At 38.2% G+C, this 22,437-nt stretch overlaps 1 protein-coding gene and 1 long non-coding RNA gene across 5 annotated transcripts in view; one reads left to right on the forward strand and one right to left on the reverse strand.

Annotated features, from left to right (window-relative positions):
• Positions 1 to 10,437: 10,437 nt before the first annotated feature.
• LOC132656018 (uncharacterized) lies at positions 10,438 to 14,642 on the reverse strand. The gene is made up of 2 exons (XR_009593976.1): positions 14,072 to 14,642; positions 10,438 to 11,017 (listed from the first exon to the last, which is right to left on the reverse strand). It is a non-coding gene; the product is annotated as an uncharacterized LOC132656018 (long non-coding RNA).
• Positions 14,643 to 14,701: 59 nt separating this feature from the next.
• The window catches only part of Spopl (speckle type BTB/POZ protein like), a 45,638-nt gene continuing 37,902 nt past the window's right edge, over positions 14,702 to 22,437 (forward strand). For all 4 annotated transcript variants that reach the window (XR_009593743.1, XM_060389687.1, XM_060389689.1 and 1 more), the window contains exon 1: positions 14,702 to 14,939. The gene's annotated coding sequence lies outside the window, so the exon portion shown is untranslated. The remainder of the gene's footprint in view (positions 14,940 to 22,437) is intronic.

Here is a 22,437-nt window from a genome sequence, read left to right on the forward strand (position 1 = left end):
ACCATGCCGCTTGTTGGCGGAATATGAACTTTGGGATTTGGGGTTAGGAAAGCAATTGGACGCTTTAAGTGGGGCCATGCAAGTAGGAACATAAGACAGTGGTACTAAGAGCGATGTACGATGACAGCCCAGCTCAAAAGTTTTAGAGGGAAAGAATATTAGTAAGTGGCTTGGAGACCATTCTTGTTATTTTTGGCAAAAAAGTGGCTGTTTACTGCCTTTCTCAAAAAAATTATTGTCTGAAGGCTAAACTGAAGAATTTTAGATTGATGGTATTGGCTGAGATTTTATGACAGTCTTGTATGGACTGTGTCTTAATGCAGATCTAAAAAAAAAAAGAGTAAGGTGGACAAAGAGAAAATACAATATGTACAGTTGAGGAGAAAAGAAGCAGTCCTCAAGGAGATTAAAGCTGCTAAAAAGGAGTGGAACCAGTCCAAGAAAGAGAAGTGAGTGCAATTAACAAAGCTGAAAAGAGCTGGATATCTGAAGAGTGCTTTGATACCAGATATGGAGATGCATTATTTCAAGTTTGTCCTGATGGGTTTTGGTCTTGTTTGGGGCCAGTATTTTCTTACTATGCTCCTTTCTCTCTATTTTGAATAGTAATATATATTCTGTGCCATTGTATGTTGGAATATGTGTTCTGATTTTCTTATTTTGATTTTAGGGGGGTTACAGTGAAGAGATTGCTATAAGTCTCAGAAGAGACTTTGAAATTCTGACTCTTGAACAGTATTGAGATTGCAAAAGAGAATGGGGACTTTTGAAGTTGGCTTCAGTGTATTTTTCATTATGATATGGCTACAAGCCTATGGGTCCAGGGAGTAGAACTTCAATATAGCAGTGACTAAGACAGAGTATTTTATTTTTTTTCTGGGTGTTTCATTTAGAATAGTTTGTATTACTCTGTGCATTAAAATTTAATAAATGACTACATTCACTTATATGCATTTCTATTAATGACATCTGGTATATGTTTCATATATACTTTAGTATTAATTTCTAGATATTAAACATATATTAACTCTTTTTCAATGTAAGGATATAGCAACAATAGCTTTAATTTTATACTTTGATAACTGCAACACCTATGTAATATCCTATACGGTTTGGTTGGTTATGCTAAACATTCTGGATGTGTTTTCTAATTTCTTCACACGTCCAGTGATCCTTGTTGCACATGTTCTTGTGGTCCTTGATTACATGTATTCTTGTGGTCCTAGACATTTTCAAATCCTCCTATCCATCTTGAAATTTATTTACTTTGAAACAATTTATTTTTTAAAGTATTTTTTAATTTTTTAAAATTTTATTTTATTTATATGTTTATTTATTACATTTTACTCACTTTGTATCCCCACTGTAGACTCCTCCCTCTTCTTCCTGTATGCCCTTTCCCTAGTCCCCTGATTTCTTTGGCAGATTCAAGAAGTTTGAAAGTTATGGCTAATTGGTCTCTACCGTTTGAGTCAAAATCATGAGTTTTCCAATCCAACCAGTAGTAAGAATGGACACAGTTTCTGTTTCCTAAGGTTACAAAGAAGGCTATATCCTTTTCATAATCATGGATTGATCAGAACTGTATTGAATACTTTGTACTTTGAATGCTTTGAACACTTTGACACTTTGTACCAAAATTTGCTTTATATTTTCAGTCCTAGATTATCTCATTACCTCGATTTTCTTGGGCTCTCACATTTGTCTGGTCAATTAAGATCCAACTGGGCTCTGTCATTTTTCACTGAAAACTCTGAACTTCATAACCCAAGACAGGAATAGGTTTCATATCTTTTGTTTCTTATCTTTGAAGAATCAATGTTCCATATTACCTGACATCCAATGTCTTATAAACTATTGTTTCATTTTTCTCTGATTTGTCTAACTCATTACAATTGGATGTCTAAATTGAGTCTTTATTATTCTTATGACCTATACCTATTAATCACAGGTAGCAGTGAAGGAGTCAGCTTATGGAATTTTACTTCTTGACCTTATTTTTAGCATATAGTCTAGAAGTTAGTCTCACAGAGACTTGGTGGAAACAGATGCTCTACCACAGTCTGTTCTTAAATAGGGAAGTCTTCTGCAAGTGAACTCTTGGGCAAATTTTCACTGACTGATGCAGTTTTTACTTTAAGGAAGTTGCTTGTGGCTTTTTGCTTTTAAAAAATGCTATCCTAGTATTGAATAAATGAGTCTTGATCAGAATCCTGTCTTGACTCCATTCCTCGAATCTCTGTCCCTATCATTTTCACTCTCTCCTTCAGGTAACCCTGCTCGACTTGTCTTGCGGGACGGGTCATAGCAGGAGGACTTTGAAATGACCTATGCCCAATACTGCTCCTTCTCATTGTAGGATGTGAGTGCAGGGTTTGACTCAGAATTTCTATTTGAATTTTCATAGCTTTTTGTTTTTGTTTTTGCTTTTTTAGAACTTAAACTAGAACAAGCACCATTTCAAATAGATTTCTTTCCCAGAGACAAATGAATCTCATTCATATTATACTGTAAGATGGAACTCCAGCCCATCCTTGTAAGAGCAAAGTGTGTAGTTTTTTAAAATATCTACTGAGTGGGCTATAGTTGCTTGTGAACTATAACTAATGATATATCGAGGCCATGGCACCGAGGTAGAAAGGAAGGTCTGGTCCAGCATCATTTAAACTAAACAGTATGAGCTAAACTGTGCCCTAGCTGTCTGGCCCTATTTAATTGCAATGCATACATACTAAGTATTCACTACCTGCCTTCATCATAACATTGTTTTTATGTTTTGGTTTCATAAGTTTGTTTTTGCTTACCTATAGAGAAAATATCTTCAAAAGGATAGCAATGTATAATCGTATAATCTAAACATGAGAGTGATACTATTATCAGCACTAAGCTTTTCTTTGGTGTTCATACAGTGACAAAACTAGTTTTTGAATATATTAAAAGTAATCTATGTACAAATTAGTGTCATTTTTAAAGCAGTAATGATTATTTCTATGAAACTTAGAGCTACATGTCCACAAACCTTAGAGATAAAGTCACTTCACAATAGCATCTCTTCCATCTTCAAAGGAAAACGAACCTATTTATATAACCACTTTCACCTGTTTTGCAACTTGTTTCTATCAATATTTAAAGATAGGAGAAAAGTTAATTGACATGGCTGGAGATTGGAAACTAGTCTTAGAAACTTATTGATATAAGCTGGCAAGAGAGAGACATGTTTAGAGATCCAGAACCATATTGTACACACTTAATAGTTATGATTTAATTTTCTAGAAATTTAATGGCAGGTTAAGTGTCACATTAGGACCACAACTGCATGAAAGCATTTATAGACAATAAGATAGCTCTGGTGCTCATAAAATTCTAATTTTTACAGGTACGTAAGGTAGTGTGTACACATACAGACTCAGGATATTTGAGTTTCCTACTAATATTTAGAAACTTTTGCCTTTAAAGACCATCATAGGATTTTGACTTATAGTAATCGATAAAAATATTCATATGGTTTTAAATAGTTATAAAAATAAAAATAGTTTTTAATTGTATGAGAAAGACTATATTTTGCAGGAAGTCCACATACATTTAATAAGGTAATTATTTCCAGTAGAAGTATGTAGTTGCCACCCACTTTCTCTTACAGGATTTATGGATCCCCAACACAAATTATATTTTATGACTGAACACCATGAGAAGCATTCTTACAAAATCTTTGGAAAGCCAGGAAACCTTTAATTATTGTTTGACAACTTAAAGTTTAATTGGTGTGTCTTTGGGTAGTGGAGAATGTGTTCTGAGGGTAAGAGTAGTTGTAGCTCTAGGTTGGGTCCCCAGCATCCCCATAGCAATTCATAACTGTCTGTAACTCCAATCCCAGGGAATCCAGTCTACTCTTCTAATCTCCACAGTCACCAGGTATGCACCATTAATGCAGGCAAAAACATTAATACACATAAAATAATAGAATTTAAATAAAAGGTGACATTTTCCAACTCAGTTTGATGAGATCAATGGTTTTCAGTCTTGAGACCATATTCCTGTGGTAGTAGTTTTTAAGGAAAACATATTTTAAATTTTAAACTGGAACATTTTGTAGATCTCACAGCCAAGTTGATAATATTCCTTGATATCACTTAAGACTCAGCCTGATGTCCTACTGTGTGCCAATCTTACTTAAATTTTCTTTACAAGAGTGATGTAATAATGAAGTTTCCTTTACTCAGATTTTCTAGATTAATTATGTTCTACAACCCAAGCTAATGCATAGCTTTAATCTTAAGTCATGTACACTTCAAGGCCCTTTACTCATAGAATAACACACACACGTATTCAAGTTTGTTGTGGTAATCATTTGATGACTACAGCAAACAAGTTGAAAGTGACCTTGTATAACATAATGTAGCATCAATGTTGGAAACCACATACAGCTATTGCTTCATCATGCTCTGTTTCAGTATGGGGTGCTTTAGGGTGAGATTTCTGCCAAGCATCCCTCATTTTGCTTCCATATGATGCTTTCTGTGTTGTTCAATAATAAAGAACACAGCCTTTTCTTAGGAACAACACACAAGACACAGTAGTAGAGTCAGATCATACAGACTACAGATAAGCAAGAAACTATAAACTACTGACAGATGGAAGACACCGGGAGAAAAGTGGAGGATTAAAACAAGGGCTCGCTTTTGATCAAATTAATCCAAGGAGAAGTACCGAGCTTTCTTTCCTTAACTAACACATTTTGGTGTATCTGAACTACCTTTAATGTGTTTAACCAATATGTGCCCTCGTTACATCAGTGGATGTTTGGAAGTATCTGATGATATTTTTATTACTAAAACTACATAGGTAAAAACTACTAGGAAGAGTAATACTAAATGACCTATATTGTACAAGTCATACCACAATACAAATAATTTTTCAGCTCCCAAAACCAATAAAATGGCAATTGTAAATTCATGTGATATTAGATCAAAGTTGCATGATTCCCTTAAACTTTTATTTAAATTTCAGTTAATAAATGAATAAAATTAGTAAGATGAATTTTGAAATAAACAGCAAAAAGCGGGCTGCACAGTCTGGTATTATAGCACATACTTGTAACCCTATATAATCCCAGCACTGAAGAAGTAAAGGGAGGAGGATTAAGGATCATTAAATTCCAAGTCAACCTGGCCTAAATGGAAAACTCCATCTCAAAAATCAAAATAAATAAGTAAATATAAAATTATTGAATATCTTTAAGTATGTGGCTTTAGAAGACAGATACCAGAAGTTCAGACTGGAAAGAGTGTAATGGGAAACAAGTATGTTGAATATAGAGAGAAAAAAGAATGACATTAGTCAATCCAACTAGAGGAACAGACATATTTAACTTTAATGTGATTAATTTCTAATGGGAAAAAGATCGCTCTTCTTATAAAGGGTTACCACCCCCGTGAAAACAAAATTAATATATTTGCAAAGCTAAAAACAGAAACTATAACAATTATTTCAAAGAATTTGATACATGGGAAAACTCTAAAGAATCAGGGATGAGCAAACAGAGGAAGCCTTTACACTTTTAAACATATCAGAGGGAGAAACTAGTATTTCCAGAGTCCACGACTGAGGAAGGGGTATTTCCAGATCCAATGACTAAGTCCATAGTGGGCCTGCTTCATAAGAGACTCAATTACTGTAGGGAACTGTGCCAAATGCAGGAAGAAAGGTGGAAAATACACTGGTTTCTCCCCCCCTCCAGTCACATGACATGTTCCCTGTTGACACAATACAGCACATATCTAGTTGACACAGGTCTCCACATAAAAGAGACAAATAAGATGAAGGCAATAAGAGACAAATGAGATGAAGACAAGGAGGCAAATGCTACATTTTGAGATCAGAATTAACTAAGAGATATTGTCTCAAAATGGGAGAGGATAAACTGAAATAGAGAAAATAGCTGTTCAGAAAATGAGATTTTGTTTATATTTGTTTGCATATAGTAAACTCAAAAGTCAAAATAGAATTTTTTGAAGTCTTCACAATGTGAAAATAAATATTTTACTTATCCCCTTTTTCTCAGAAAAGAAGTTTTAAAACACTAGCCTATACTATCATCCCCCTTTAAATGTTCATATCACTTCATTCTATTTCTTCTTCCTGGAAACACTTCTCCAATGGCCTCATAGTATTCTCTGACCTCTGTGGGTAATACAAAGGGAATATAAGGAATATAAATGTTTGAAGACTTAAGGATAACATCTACAAATGAGAAAAAAATGAGAGGGAAGGATGAATGAGGGGCTATGGGCAGGTAAAACTAACTCCAAAGAGATTTTGAAAAAGCATTTGGAGATGTACTACTGTAAAGCTTCCCAGGATTGTGCAGATATACATATAAATAGAGCTTAAATGGAGTTATAACACGGCTGTAACACTCCTTTTAGCCACTAGAGCCCAGCAAATAAAAAGATCAATGACAGGAGTATGCCACCTCTTTTGGAGCTGTTAGCAAGTTATGTCTCACATCAAACATTACAGACGACTGCCAGTGTTCTTGTTTATCCAACAGAAGTTGACAGTAAGACCCTATTGCTGAAGACGCCACACACTTGAATCACAGAGAAATAAGTTCATAGAGAAATCAAGCTGGTAGTCACCTTGAAGATTTATCGCTGGTTTCTAGCTTTCATAGCACCGGAAAGTACTATGTTTGCTAAGGAGGAGAAAATTGATCATCAGTCTTACCCATCTATGAACTCTGCAAGATGCAACAATAACCGGTCTGTAAGACACGTCCATTTGTGCAACCATGTCACAAATGTTATAGGAATAATAAACTCTTTTTTTATTTGATTTTAGCACACCCTGAAAATTGAAACCCATATCTATCACCATTATTGGGGCCAAGAATTCATGGCTAGACATGTCACAGATCTTAGGGGAGATCTATTATTGTAACTGGTAACTGGACACTATATTAAGCAGACAACATTATACCTGGACATAAGGGAATTTGCAACCTTAATTAGAGAAACTCCTTTTTACAGAAGATGGTGATTAACACAGAAATGCACACTGATCAAAGTGCAGAGAAGGGGCTATGTCATACTTAGCCCTACATGAGATATCTATATCAAATTCCCTCTTCCCAGGGCTTGGTGATCACTGCAGAATAGGAGTAGAAAGATTCTAAGAGCCACAGACAGTAGATAACTAAGGAAACAGGGTTTTCTGCATACAGCAGAGCAGCTGTACATGTGAATTAACAGTAGTAGGACCAGCATGCACAAGACATGCACAGTTTCACAAAGACAAAATTCAAGCATTGATATGGAAGATGGGCATGAAATCCCACATATAGCTAAGGAGCTATTAGTAGCTCGTAGCTGCTGGAAGAGAAAAAGTTAGGGTTTTGTTTGTTTGTTTGTTTTTTATTTTTTTAAAGGATACCCTGGTGGATAATTGGAGGATATATAATGGATACAAGTAGGAAAAGAGGAAGTTGAAGTAGCTTCATCTGTAGATAATATGATTTTATTAAAAAAAAAAACCCTCAAGACACCACCAGAAAACTTCTATAGCTGATAAACGCTTTCAGCAAAGCAGCAGAATAAAAAAAAACATGCAAAAAAAGTCTTCCAGTATACATATGACAATCATATTGAGAAAAAAATTCAGGAAAACAGAACCTTTCTGTTGGGTACATCATGTAAAGATGTGCCTCTCTAAATTCAATTTTTAATTCTGTACCAGTGGAAAGCTGAATGCTGGCAGGATCTTGATATTGACATTCCTATAGCCCATTACCAGGTTTTCTATTTTGTAAATATTCTTTATTCCTCACCTACCTAAGGCAATCGAGAAACGTATCTGATTGGTTGCAATAAAGAGTTTCTGGCCAGTAGCTGGGCAGGAAGTGGAGGGTAGAGAGAGGGACTCTGGGAGAAGAAATGAGACACAGGGATTCAGCCAATGGATATGGAGGGAATGTATGGACCAGAGTGAAGCAGAGAGGTGGATCTGGCCATGTGGTGAGACATAGTGCCAAGCAGTAGTCAGGTTAGAGTAGTCAAGAGAGGCCTACAGTTTAAAAGATTAAAACACACTTGTGTCATTATTTATATTTCTGGTGGGTTCAAGATAGTCCTGCAATAATCTAAAAATTAAAACATCTCTGGGTAACTCTAACCAAGCAAGTTGAAGTCTTTTATAATAAAAATGTTAAGACACAGTAGAAATTAAAGAAAAACCCAGACGATGGAAAGACCTTCCATGCTCATGGATAGTAGTACTAATATTATGCAAATAGCCATCCTACCAAAATAGTCCATAGATTCAATGCAATTCTGTGTTAGGGGAGTCACTGTGTACATATTCCCTCTCACCTGTGGTTCCTAGCTCCAAGTTTTCAGATTTGAGTTTAAAACTTTGAGTAACTGCATAAACCATGATAGTAAAAGGGTACCATGGTGTGTGTGTGTGTGTGCGCGCGTGGGGAGGAGGCGGGGGGGAAGCCAGTAGAGATGGGATAGCTGGGTACAAGTGTTTTTAATTGGAAATTGGAAAAAAAAAAAACGTGGAGGCACTTTAAGTAGGGGGAGGCCAGTAAATACAGAGGAAAGAGAAATGAGGATACTACCTCATCTTCGAGCTCTAGCTGCTATGTACTGAAGGTGCAAGGCTTTCAAGAAATGAAACAACCAATAGTCCTATCTAGCTATGATGCCTATGAAGCACCACAATAACAGCCAGCTTGGCATTATAATCCTACGTGTGCAATTGTGGCATTAATACCTTGGCAGTAACCAACAGATAACTGGAGTTAAGGCCCAATCAGCAAGATCAAAATTATGTGTTACTGGAAATCTGCTAATGTCATCATGGATCTTGGAAGACATCTATACTACTTTACGAAACCAGCATCATTCCTAACTACAGCCCTGAAGCCCAAGAGTATACTCTCAGCCATTCCCTTATGGTCCATATGTCTCCTAACATAGGAACTATTCTAAATTCCAAGGGAATCCTCTGGCTGACTGATAGCAGGCTTCTCAAATATTGGGTCCTCATGTTGGAGGGACACAAAATCACCCTCATACTTGTCAAAACCTAAACCCAGCCATCAATTTACCAGAAGAGGAGAAAAGCTTATCCACTCTTGTGAGGAGCTAGGTAGCTAGGTAGCTCATCTCCATCTCTTAGATCAACCATTAGAAAATCCTGAGTTGGTCCTCTATACAGATGGAAGTAAAAGACAGAATCTCGTATTCAGGATATACAATAGTCACTGACTTTGAGGTACTCAATTTAGGACCTATTTGTAGAAACTCAAGTGTTAGTTAGACAAGATGATAACCTTCAGTTGTGCTCTAGAATAGTCCCAAGGAAACAGCGTAACTATTTACACAAACTCCAAATATGTCTTCTTCATCCTTCATGTATGACATATCTGGAAAAGATTTTAGGAAGGTTGCCTAACTGTGTTTGGGACCCCTGTAAAACACTATCAAGAAATTCTAAGGCTTTGGATGCACTCCTTTTACCCACCAGGTGGTTGGGATCCACTTCCTGGCATCAAGTAGGGGATGACCCAAAAGCAAGGGGAAATAGGATAGCTGACTCTGAGGCCAAGAGAGCTGCATTGGTACACCTTGGATGTGTCATCTTCTGAGAAAAGTTCCTACTGCCTCACATGAGACTCAAATATTACTTGAAGGAAATGGCCCTTGCCTGTAATACAGGGTGTTGTCTAGACTGCTCCACTGCACCTGACCCGGAGGTGGTGCTTAACTTCCAAGAACCAACTTCCATTACTGAAGACTCTCTGCAATGTAAAAATCCTAAAGTCTCTATATCATATATAATAGCTGAAACAGAAAAAAAAAAAAAACATACTTATTTGGGCAAATAAAACGTTTATAGGATAGGCTTAAGAAAGACTGTCAAGCAGGTATGAAATTCTTCAAACAGATGCCTGCAGCACTAGATACCCAGAGACAGGGCACTTATCCTGAGGGAGAGTGGAAACTAGCTCCATTCCATGCCTCAACCTTTAAAAATTGAATAAAATTTACATTTTATATGGTGACTTTACTCATCTGGAGATGTAGGAAAGGTCAATAATCTCCTAAAGAGACACCTAAAATATTAATTCAGGAGACACAATCTCCTTGGATCAAACTGCTGCCCTCTAGCCCTGTTCAGACTAGTCACCAGGTCCTCACACTTTCTAAGGTTCTGTAGGTCAGGCCTTTCCACACTAATGATCTTGGACCATGAACACACAAACATTGCCCATGTCACCCAACTGGCAATATTTCAACAGATCAGATCCTGTCAGAGCTACAAACAGGACTTCCCAGGCAGGAACAAAGAGGGCCTCTACCTCTTATGCACTGGAGATTTGGTACTCACAAAAACATCAGATCCCAATAAAGGCTTGCTTACCCCTTATTGGAGGGTCAATATCTTGTTTTCTTGTCCACTCCCATGGCAGTTTGAGTTACAAAGTTAGATGCCTGTGTCTATTACATCTGTGCCAAGTCCTGGAGAGCTATTGAAACACCTGAGACTATACCAGACTCCCTGGAAGCTGCAGGTAAGCCTGTAAACCACTAGATTCAGGTAAGTCCTCAGAAAGGAAACATCATGTTGAGATATCACACTCTGATAATTAAAATGTTTCTGCTTACACTCCTTTTAATGGTTAACCTTCTAGGAAGTTTTATGGAGCCTTCTTTAGTCCAGTATCCTTCCAGATTCCAAAAAATCTTTGAACCAGATTCCAAGAAATGGACAGATGGAAAAGAGGTCCATCGCACCACCACTGATTCTGGTACTATTGGAAGATGCATTCCAATACCGACATCTGGCAAAGGACTCATACAGGTCTGCCACTTCTCACTCTTCAGGTGCACCGTTTTGCTCTGAGATGAAACAAGACTTCCTACATAGGGTGAATTATTTCAGAAGTGCTCTCACATTTGGGTCTGAGCCCCAGCACAAGTTCTCCCTTCAGTTCTTTCCTGATTGACACCTGTGTGAAAAAAACAAAATTGTCACAATCAGTATGATAAATGATCCTGGGCAAGAATGGCTAACCAACTGGAAGGCCCACTTCCTGTCTGGAACTTCTGTGTGCAGAGTTAATGAGCCTGACCTTTAAGGTTCACTGTAACTTACAAAGCTGTCCTAAAACCTTTCTGCCCCGTACCTGTGAGATGATTATGGATTAACAACCCCAACTCATCAGAAAAACCGGGTGGGCACACAGGTCTACAATCACTTTCCAGGCTGAGTCTGGCATGTCTAAAGTGGCCCAAAGGCCCCCTAACACACTGTGGGCTGGATGGATCTGGGAGTCCAAGCAGCATACACAAACTTTTACCTACCCGGGAGTGGTCCCAAATACTCTCATCTTTCAATGAGACATTTCTAAATTCTGGATATATTAATTTTATACCAATTATACCCAAATCATAGAACTCCAACATATTCAGTTCCTCTGGTGGCTATCCCAAACTGGCCTAAGGAAAACAGAGAGTGCCCTATGGCTATCCCCACCACCACCCTTTGCAAAAGGAGATATCTACCTACTTGGGGAAATTGGCACAGGCTTGGGGATCTCAGGACAATTACAATGGGCTGCTACAGAAGAGAGACACTCACTAGAAAAGGCCTCTATATCCAAAGTAGGACACAGAATTATAATATTATTATGAGAAGAACATGGGTATGGTATATTAACAAAATGAAATTTAGGGTTAAAAGAATGGATAAAGGCCAGAGAATAGATTTTTTTCCAGAAGAATGTGTCTCCTGTGACCTAGAAGGGAGGGTGTGCACAGCTCAACACTAGTCAATTCTAGTTCAAATGAGATCTGAACTAACTATGGGACAAGGACCCACCTTTCTAAGTGCTGAGCCTAAATCTAGCCATATTTTCATTACTAAGGGTACTCCACTCCTCTGGAAAATAACTTCCCATAACAGCAATGCAACATGTTGTATCCTAACTATCCATGATTAAATGAGGCAATTGTCTATCATATTGCCAAACTCACAGGAGTAGGAACAATTATTCAAAATACCCATGGAACATTGATCGGAAATTGTATAAAACAAAACAATGACACTATATTTCCCTTTCAGATTGTCAACTGGAAAATGGCATCTGGTTTTTCCCCCAGCAAAAATGGAACCCAGACTTCACCCAAATCTGTCCTCTAGTAATCACTTCTATTAGAAATTATGTCTAACCCTGGCGGTGGACTTAGACAGATCTCTGTGACTTTAAGGGCAGCCTGGTCTACAAAGTGAGACCAGGACAGCCAGTGCTACACAGAGAAACCTTGTCTGGACCCCAAACAAAAGAAATTATGTGTGGTATATATTGTTGAGAGGGACTAATGTTGTAATTTTTTTATTAATATTTACTATTGGTTTATCTTCTAGTAAAGCTTGCTGCTAATCTTAAACAGCTGTATAACCAAATCACCACACAGAGACTGGGTTTTTAGTTAACCAAGAACACAATGCTGGGCAATATTTACTCCCTCCTAAACTCCAAGCCCTCAGTTTCCTAACATTTAGATTTCCCACATTATACTTGTTTTTTGTGAAATCTTAGGTCTGCTCCACATCCTCCAAGATCTCTCTCCTCCAGCTCTGCTCTCCTAGCTCTCCCCTCGCCCCTTCTTCTCTCACTCATTTCCTGCCTTCTGGCTCCTCCCCGCTCAACATTGTGTCTAGTTGCTTTATTTTGTCCTGTTTACACAAGAGTCGAGACAGGATGCTTAGAATGAGTATCACAATGCAATATCCGGATTGAAACCAGAGAATTGGGGGTAGAGTGGGGAGGGAGAAATCAGTATTTGAATGAACAAGGGTAAGGTGTATACATTTCAAAAGAACATTATAGCAACAGACTAATAATACAGTTATTCTCATAAGTTTCTCACTTGAAGTTCTCAAACACTCCTTCAGTCCTACAGGGCTCTGGTACACTGCTACGCTGGTTGCACTCACAGTTCACATTACTAAGCAAAACTTATGTTAAACATAAGGTCGACGAACTTTCCTCATTAACCTTGTCTCTTAATAATCCCCCATGAGGTTATAACGGAGGAAATTCAATGGTCAACTTCTGAACTTAAATTGGCTGATGAAAGCCTTCTTGAATTCTTGAACTATAGATGGTCTCCTCCAAGGTGTATGCATCTTAACAGTAGATAATGATGGCAGAGAATCATCATTTTCATTGGTACTTATGACAAAGTCCTAAGAATTCTCAGGGTGATTTTCTTGCCTGTTCTCTTCTTCTCATAAGTGCAAAACTGCTCCAGCTCTTTTTCAAAGTGTGCTTTCAGTAGGAATTACAGTACTATCAACAGTCCCCCTTTTATATGTGGCAGATGATATCCCACTTGTCTGACAAGTTCCACATATACACATCATTACCAAAGGGCTGTTTTATGTTCTGGATCATTACAATTGGTTAAGTTTTATCATGCCCCTTAGCTAAACTCTCCTCTGTTTCCCTCTGACTGCTGCCGCCCACATGGCCTTCAGTTCCCCTAATGGCACTTAGGGTAATCTCTGAGAGAAGGTCATGAAAGGCTGAGAGTTATAAAGACTCCCTGGTAGGCAGAAATAGGGAGAGAGGCCATGGCTTGATGTTAAAGGTGCTAAACTTCCACTTATTCCTCACCCTCTTGACTTGAGATAAAAGCCTTTCAGCCTTTTTCTTCCACCAGCAAGCCCCCTGTTCATGGACTGGCTCAAAAAGTCCAGGACGTGACACACAACAGTTAAGAACCAATCAACTATCCTATCTTTTTTTCAAACTGATCAACCTCCAAAGTAAGGGAGGAAAACTTCAGGAGCTTTAATTGGACTTTTGGCTTTTCAAGTCACCTCTCTGCTTTGCAGAGCATCTTTTTCTGTGTGACTGCTGTGTGCCTGTTTTCTCACCGAAAAATAACTATCTTCCTTTAAGGACGGATTCTGTTTGTGGTGCATGAGCTTTTCTCTGTTTTTACCTGGGTGTTAGGTTAACAAGGGTTGAGTTTGTAGTAGTAACATTTGTTACCTTGATGGATCTTAGGCATACGTCCTTCTGCTTCCCTACAGTGGATGCAACGTGACCAGTTGTCTCAAGTTCTCGTCAGCTTGTCTTCACTGCCATTGTGGACTGGACTATCCAACTATGCGCAAACCAGATAAACCGTTCTGGTATTTAATATAATGCTAATATAAGTGTGCCAATAAAGAAGTTCAGGTGTCACCCATTTCTTTAAACTCCAAATGGCATTAATCTCCGTATTCCTACATTTGCCAAACTGTAATTTACTGTGGTCCAATCTCCAGCTGTTGGCTGATCATCTCCTGTATGAAAAGTCCCCTTCATTCCCTCCTAATTTAACCACACTGACCTGCGTTTCAACTACTAAGTTTGGAGCTCAGAATGGGAGGTGTGCACCCTGGTGCATCTTAACCTGAGCGGGGCCTCTGCTGTTTTCTCACTTTGTGGAAATGTCTTGGGTTAGGAGGCATACCAGAGCTTTTGCCCCAGGGACATTTTCCAGTGGGAGATGCGAGGTTCAGATAGAAGCGGTAAACTGCCTAATCCTTTCAAGCCTGCAGCTCAGCTCGCAATATCGCCGCCGGAAGTTCCCGGACCCTGAGCAGGAAGAGCTCCTTGGCGCACGCGCCCTGGTGACTGGCGTGGTGGAAACTGAACGCCGGAGCCCCAGGACCGGGCGGGGACTCGGGCTAAGCGCAGCCGCTGGCGGCGGGTGTGTTTACCGTGAGGAAGAAGTTTTGCAGCTGGTGAGAGCAAGGAGGGAGGCTGGGAGGAGGATGCGGCTTGGCCCGGGCGCCCGCTGCAGGAGCTCGCCGCCGCCTCATCCTCGGCCCCCAAGGCTGCCGGGGGTCCGCCCGCCGCCCCTCGTGTCCGGGTAGGTAGGCCGGCTCTCTCTCGCCACGGCCGCGGCCGGTGCTCCGGCCCGTGCCCCCCGACCCTGTCCCTGCTCTCCCTCTGGCGGTTCTGCTTCCTCAGGACGTCCCTGCCTTTCGGGAGTACGCTGCTTCGCCTCCAGATCCCCCTTTGCGTGCGTCCAACTCCTGCCTCACCTTAAGCCACGTATCTACGCGCCTGCACCTTTATGCCTTGTCCTGTCTTCCCAAAGCAAGCAACTGCACCCCTCTACATTCTTCTATGTCCTCATCTCTAGCATGGGTGCTGAAAACTGTCGTCCCTGCTGGCTCATTTTAGGGCGACTTCAGCCTCCTGGACTAGAGGTGTCCGTCTGCAACCACGTACTTGCCCCTAACTGCTCGTTTTTACCAGCACTGGACAAGCCTGCCCCGTGATTCAGGGTCTAATTCTTGAATATCGAAATTTTGCCCCCCCTCCTTTATCTTTTGCTGCTGCCTCTCCCCTAATTTTCTCGAAGTATGTATATTTGTGTGCTGACTCAAGGGAAAGGGGTGATAGATTTTCTCCCTCTAAGAAGTTGAAGAAACCCTGTAGAAATAAAAGTCACTCCCTCTATTTCCGAGACAGAATACGATGGTTAAGCTGTCTGCCCATTCTTCCCAGGTTTCTGGTACTTTTAAGTTTCATCTATGTCTGAACAATTCTGGGCTTACTGGTCTTACTAGGAAACTTTTCTTATTTTCTTTTACAGTTGAAAAACACTGTTTATTGGGCTGGAAACTAAAGTAGTAAGAAGCTTATAACTCCACAAAATACATTTTTCGCCTGATAATAAGAGTCTCAGAATATTTCAAATTATTGTTCCATCGTCCCTGAGAAAAATGTTGCTTCCTGGTTAGGAGCTCAGAGAGTGTAGTTGAATTGCCCAACACCCTACCCTCCCATCTCTGTTCTGGCTTTGAAGAACTCATTTATTTAACCTTTTTCCCCTTTAGTAGTCTAATAAAGGGGAAGGTGATAAAACTCTTTGGTAGTAGTGCTTGTGCAAGTTAATGGAATCAAAGTACTTGTGAGTGTCTGGGGTGTGGGAAATGCTTTAGAAATTTTACCTTTATTCATCACTTCTGAGCCTGACTTGATTTCATTGTTGGAAACTTGATTCTAAGAGAGGAAGGTAAGAATTTAGAGTTGTGTTCTTGTTTTTTACTTAGCATCCTTTTTGGTGTATGTATAAAATTTGTACTTTGTAATGGCAGTATTTCTTCAAAAATGTAAGTTTTTAGCTTATTTATGTTTTTTTTTTCCAGAGGAAAATAGGTTACTTCCTATTTCAAATAACTGGAACATGTAAAACTTTATCATTGTTTTCAGAATAAGTGAAATGAAGTAACAGATTTTCACAATCGAAAAATTACATTACAGTATTAGTACTACAAGTTAAATGAGCAGAGCTTGGATAATAATCTTTACACATGACTTTTGTATTTAAACATTACATTAGGCAGAGCTCTCCCTTCATCTAGAAGACTGGCAGCTCTTTTCTTTGCACCTGTTACTTTCATTCATATTCTCAAGCTTTTGCCTGTTTACTAAAGTTTACTCACCTGTAGGTGACTTTTTTTTTTTTTGCGTTTTCTGTTTTTGTCTACCTTCTGTGAACTGTATTGTGAGGTGTTTTTGATTCACTTCAGTTTTCTAAATAAATATTTGAACTATTTGCTGTTCTGATTACAGAAAATATGTACATACATGTGTTCATTACTTTTCCCGTTGCTGAGATAAAATGCCATTAAGAAAAGCAACACAAATAATTGATTTTATCCCATGGGGAGAGTTCATAATGGTGGGGAATGTTTCACAGCAGGCAATGGGATCAAGAAGCCAGAATAGTGCACAAGAGCTAACACACACACAAAGCAGAGAGAGCAAGAGTTGGAAGTAGGATGAGTTTAGGAATTTCCAAAGCTATCTCCAAGTGATGTGCCCAGTCCAGCAAGACTGAGCCACCTAAAGCTTCCATAGCCTCCCAAGTCAGCACTACCCCCTGACAAAGTGTTCAAACACGTGAGCCCGGGGGGTACATTTCTTATTTAAATCGCCACAGTACATAAGTTTTTTTTTTTTTTGTTTTTTTTTTGTTTGTTTGTTTTTGATGGAGAGTCTGAAATAGTGTTAGCATTACCTGTGGAATGTGCATTATGTTTTCAGTGACACTGCCTTTGCTAAAGTTGTGCCATGGCCTAGAATAGTCTTAAGTTTTGCATATCTAGATTCTGTCTTCCACCTTCAACCTAGTTGTTGCTAACATTAGTTGCTTGGTTTGCTCATATTTGCATTTATTTATTGGCTTTAAAATAATAATATAGGCAGCACAATTAGAAGAAAAATACATACAATCTAATTCTTAAAGCTTATAGAAACTTTGAGAGGGGGAGAAAATTGACAATATTTATCACTTGCTTAGTACTATTCCTTTATTTTATAAAAGTTCATTAAAAAACATTATTTAATGAATATCTTTTATGTACCACACATTGGAAAACACGGAAACCCTTATCTGTGATCTCCGCAAAAATCAAACTTTTAATACTCTACTGTCTTCCAGAGCATATAATGAATTACTTCATCTCCTAAACACCTTTAATGGTACTGGCTGTATACCATTCTTAAGAGAATGTTTACTTCAGAGAACACCACAAACAGATGTTTAGGATTTAATTTCTGCAGAGAATTGGATGGGTAATGCTGTATGAGAATATAATAATGATAATGCTGCCCCCCCTTCCAGTTATAGTCTAGTATGGCACTTACAGATGACAGTAAACAAGCAGATCAACTTAAATGAGGACTGGTAGTAATAAAGATAATGATAGTTGCTAGCATTCATAGAACATTGTGTCAAACACATTCACATATTTTTTAGACTGAGAATCTTTTAAAAACAGCTTTGTTGCCATTCCCTTTTTGCAAATGAGGAACTTGAAACAGTGTTGTTTCCACAGTGGAGTGAGCTGTGCAGTCATATAGAATACTTCAGAGTCTTTTATCCTTTGCTGCTTTTCTGACTGGCTCCTTTCTAACTGGCTACTTTAGATAACCTCACCTTTCTGAATATCATTTATTTTTTAAAATTGTTTGTAGGCACTGAGGTTTCCTTTAGGTTGTGTAAGGAAATACAGTAGTGCATTTGTAGAACACTTGGAGCAGTTTATTTGAGGCCTTATATGTGACCAGATAGGAAAGGTATTTGTGTTTGTCTCGTTTCATTAACACAATAAAATGAGCATTTTGATATTTCAGATTGCTATTAAATTTTTTAAAAGTCTGTGGAGTAGTAGCATTAGTTCAAAGAACATTCTCAGAATGGCTTTGAATATAGCTGTAAGAGTAATTTAGTGGGTTGAGCATGTAGCTGAGTGCTAGAACAATGCACGTCTATGGTGCTTTATTCTCTTGCGAGAACTGGAAGATAAAATCATTTGGGGAAGAAATAATGGAACTTTAGGGTAGAAAGAGTAAGAATTGAAGCAGCTTTCAAGAATACATGAAAGGCAAAATTGGTAGGACTTGGTGATGGACTAGATTTGAGATTTCAGGGAAAGGAGAAAGCTCATACCTGAAAAAATTATGTATGTATGTGTATATATTGTGTGTATATATATATATATATATACACACAAAAACACATATGGAGAGAGAGAAGTAAGTGTCCGTCACTAGTATATATGGATGTGTTTTACTGGTACCTGCAGAGGCCAGAAGATAGCTCTCCTGGAAATGCCGTTACTACTATAAACATAGAGAGGGTAAAAGTAGTAGAATGAGCCACATTTTTTTTTTCCTGAGCTCAGCTCCCACCCTGTTTATGTGACATTTGGATACATAATCTGTACCCGCTCACCTTTACTAATTTAAAGTCATTTTTAGAAGACTCACTGTCATCAAGTTCTAGGCTTAGGTACCAGTTAAGACCTCAGAGTGTAGATAACAACAGATAAGTAGGTGAATGTTTGTTACGTGAATGTTTGTTACTCTGGTATGAATAGTGCTGTCAAGGTAGTTTATTTAAGTTGCCTTGGAAAAAGAATGACTTTGGACTAAAATGTTTAATATCAGGTTGAACTTACATTGAGTTATTGAACTTACGTTGAGCTGGGAAGTAAAGAAATGCTTCAATTGTTCTGACAGTATAATTATTAATGCTGTAGCTGACAAAGCCTTGGTTCAAAAAGGGTCCCAGTCAAAGAAAACAATGATTTGAAGGAAAAGGAACTTAAGATGTTTCTTATCTTATTGAGGTAATCTCCTTTTGTAGGTCAGGCTGGCCTTGACCTTTAATTCTCGGTGTAATACATGCCTAGTAAATAGGTTTTAAATTGTTTTTACCACCCCCAACCTTGTACTTGGCTACAGGTATGCTTACCTAAGGTAGTCTCCTTAAGTTTAATGTTAAAAAATTGGGACTTTTGAAATTTCTTTTTATAGTTTTTCATTGCCTTTAATCTCTGTTGCACCTTTGTTCTCCCTGCTTTTTAGTTTAGTAGGTCTTACTAAGTAACAACTGTGCTTTTCATATGTTTTTGAGTTGTTATGATTAATTATTAATTAACATATCTGAGTTGTGTAACATAATTATATGCAGCTAAACTTTCCAAAGCTAAAGCTACCAAATTTAAAACTCAGGGGCCACCTGGGGTGGCATACACCTTTAATCCCATCGTTCCAGAGGCTGTCGGAAAGATTGTCAGTTCCAGGGATTGAGGGACTATGTAATGAAGCAGTGTCTATAAAATACGTAAAATCAATATTGTCTTTAGGTTTAAAGTTGCATTGTCTCAAACTGTGGTTGTGATAGGTTATACACACCCCTAACTTGAACATGTGCTGGAAATAGTGACCTAAAAAACAGGAATGCATTTAGAAAACATGCTGGTTCCATCTTTGGGATTATTGCTTGCTTACATTCTGTAATTCAGAAGTGAAAATATAAAATATATATTAAAATGTTCTGTACCTAAAGCATTTCAGCATGCTTTTAAAATATTTTGGGGATTTAATGAAAAGAACATATTGAGGATTGAAAGATGGCTCAGTAGTTAAAATCACTAGCTGCTCTTCCAGAGGACCTGGGTTTAATTCCCAGCACCCATAGCTCAGAACTGTCTGTATAACTCCCTTCTCAGGGAAACCATTGCCCTCTTCTGGTTCATAGACACACAGGTAGGCAAAATACCCACTCATAACACAATGAAAAAATAAAATAAAATAGAGTCACATATTGTTGCTTCCTGCATGGGTATGTTTTCTGAAGCAAGTTCATTTTTTAAAAGTTCTGCATAAAGTGTATTTGTAAACTTAGTTGCCCCCACCTCAAGTAATTAAATAATTTAAAGAGAAAAAGAGACTTTTTGAATGTGTGAGTTTACAGCAAAGTTGAACAGAAAATACAAAGATTTCTCAAATTTCTCCTGTGCCCATACCCTTAAAGTTTCTATCATTATAACTCTCATCTACCAGAATGGTTCATTTGTTACAGTTGATTAATCTGAATTAACAGATCATTATTAGTACACATCCCTACATTAAGAACCATTCCTACTGTATATTTTAGGAATTTCATCAGCTTTATATTTACCTATCTTGATAGTATCATCTAAAGTACGTTTAACTGCCATAGAAATTCTTTGTGGCACCCATTCTTCAATCCTGTCCTCAATCCCTGGAAAACTACTAAATTAAAAAATTTACTTTGCACTTAAGCTTCCTAAGGTTTTTATGGCTTAAATAGACTATTGCTTTTAAATGCTGAGTAGTATTCCATTGTATAGATGTCCCACCATTTACTTATTTGTCTTATTAAAAGACTTAACCTTCATTGCTTTGAAAATTATGAATACACCTGTTATGCGTAACGATTTGTGGAGACATAAAATTTCAACTCTGTTGGGCAAATAACAAGCAGTGGACACATTGACCAACTGTCTTCTAAAGTAGTTGTGTCACTGCATTTCCTATGACAGTGAATAAGACAGTTTGTTCCATATTTTTCTTTGCATTTGAGGTTGCCAGTGATCTGGACTTTGAGCATTTTAATGTGTATGAGTGATGGTTCATTATTATAACTTATGTTTCTCTTATAATGGAAAGTACTTCTTAAACATGTTTGTATTTTCTGTCCTGATGTATTTGTTTTCTTGTAGTTCAAGGCCTCCTTATTTTCTTTAACAGTTTTGTTTGTTTGTTTTATCAGCTCTACCATTTGAAAATATTTGCTGCCAGTCTGGCTAGCTTTTAACAGTATCTTTAACAAGTCAGAAAAATTATTCTTGTTGTTGTTATTATTTTTATTATTTATTATTATTAATTGCATCCATTCTTTAATGGATTGTCCTTTATCTTTAATGGATTGGTTTTATCTTTAAAGTCATCATCAAATCTAAGACGTCTAGAGCTTTTCCTGTGTTTCTTTTTGTTGTATTAAGGCAGACTCTACGCTCCTCCAAGAACAGATTGGGGAGACAGTGTACCAATGGGAAGTATTTTATGCTTGATGTGGATCTAATGACCGTAAATGGGATAAAAACAAATGTTGTTCTTCTCTTGCCTGGGGGCTGTCTCTCAGCATCCCAGGAAGTCAGGAGGGGCACAAGACCAGACAAGGAGCATACCTGGAACATCCAGGCACTGTACAGGGGTCATACCCTGGGAACCACTGTAGAGAGCTAATTCAATTTTAATTCCCCAAGGCTATATACCTTTGGGGAGTGGGTGAGAGCTCCAAGGATAGATGTAAGTAATTGGTTGGAACTAGGCACTTCAAGAATGCTTGATTTACATTAAACAGCACACTGTCATATGAACGGGAACACAGTACCCAATTATCATAGGTGCAGGGAGTGGAGAGCTAGGAGGGAGTTGTGTCAAAGGCTATATATCAAATGTGTTGAGGGATGTCTGTGTCTAAAGACACTCTTCAGATGAAGTCAGGCAGAGAGTAGGAGGCTCTGCTGGAAAGAGGGAGTCTTATACCTTAAAGCAGAGCTCATAGGGGCTATCAGGACTGGGAGAACTGCAACCTCAAACAGTACGGTTCCTCCAACAAACAAACTTTTAACCGATTGCCATGCAGGATTTAAATGAAACAGGCTTGAACTTTGAATTCTGGTAGGATGCTGGCTTTTATGGTTTGAATGAGATGTCTTCTATAGCCTCAGGCATTTGAATACTTGATCCCCAGTAGAGATTTTTTTGGGCAGTTTAGAAGATGTGGCTTTCCTAGAGGAAGAATGTCACTGCGGAACAGACTTTAATGGTTCAGTTACTAGTTTGTTCTCTATGCTTCCTACTTGTCATTCAAGGTTAAGTGCATAGCTATTTGTACCATCATGTCTGCTGCTTTCCTACTTTAACAGACTCTTACACTTTTGGAGTGGTAATCCTAAATAAATCCTTTCTTCTGTAAAGTGCCTTGGTTATGGCATTTTATCACAGCAATGGAAAAGTAACTAATATACCAG

The sequence above is a fragment of the Meriones unguiculatus genome, chromosome 8 (genome assembly GCF_030254825.1).
Source record: "Meriones unguiculatus strain TT.TT164.6M chromosome 8, Bangor_MerUng_6.1, whole genome shotgun sequence".
NCBI classification, from domain to species: domain Eukaryota; kingdom Metazoa; phylum Chordata; class Mammalia; order Rodentia; family Muridae; genus Meriones; species Meriones unguiculatus.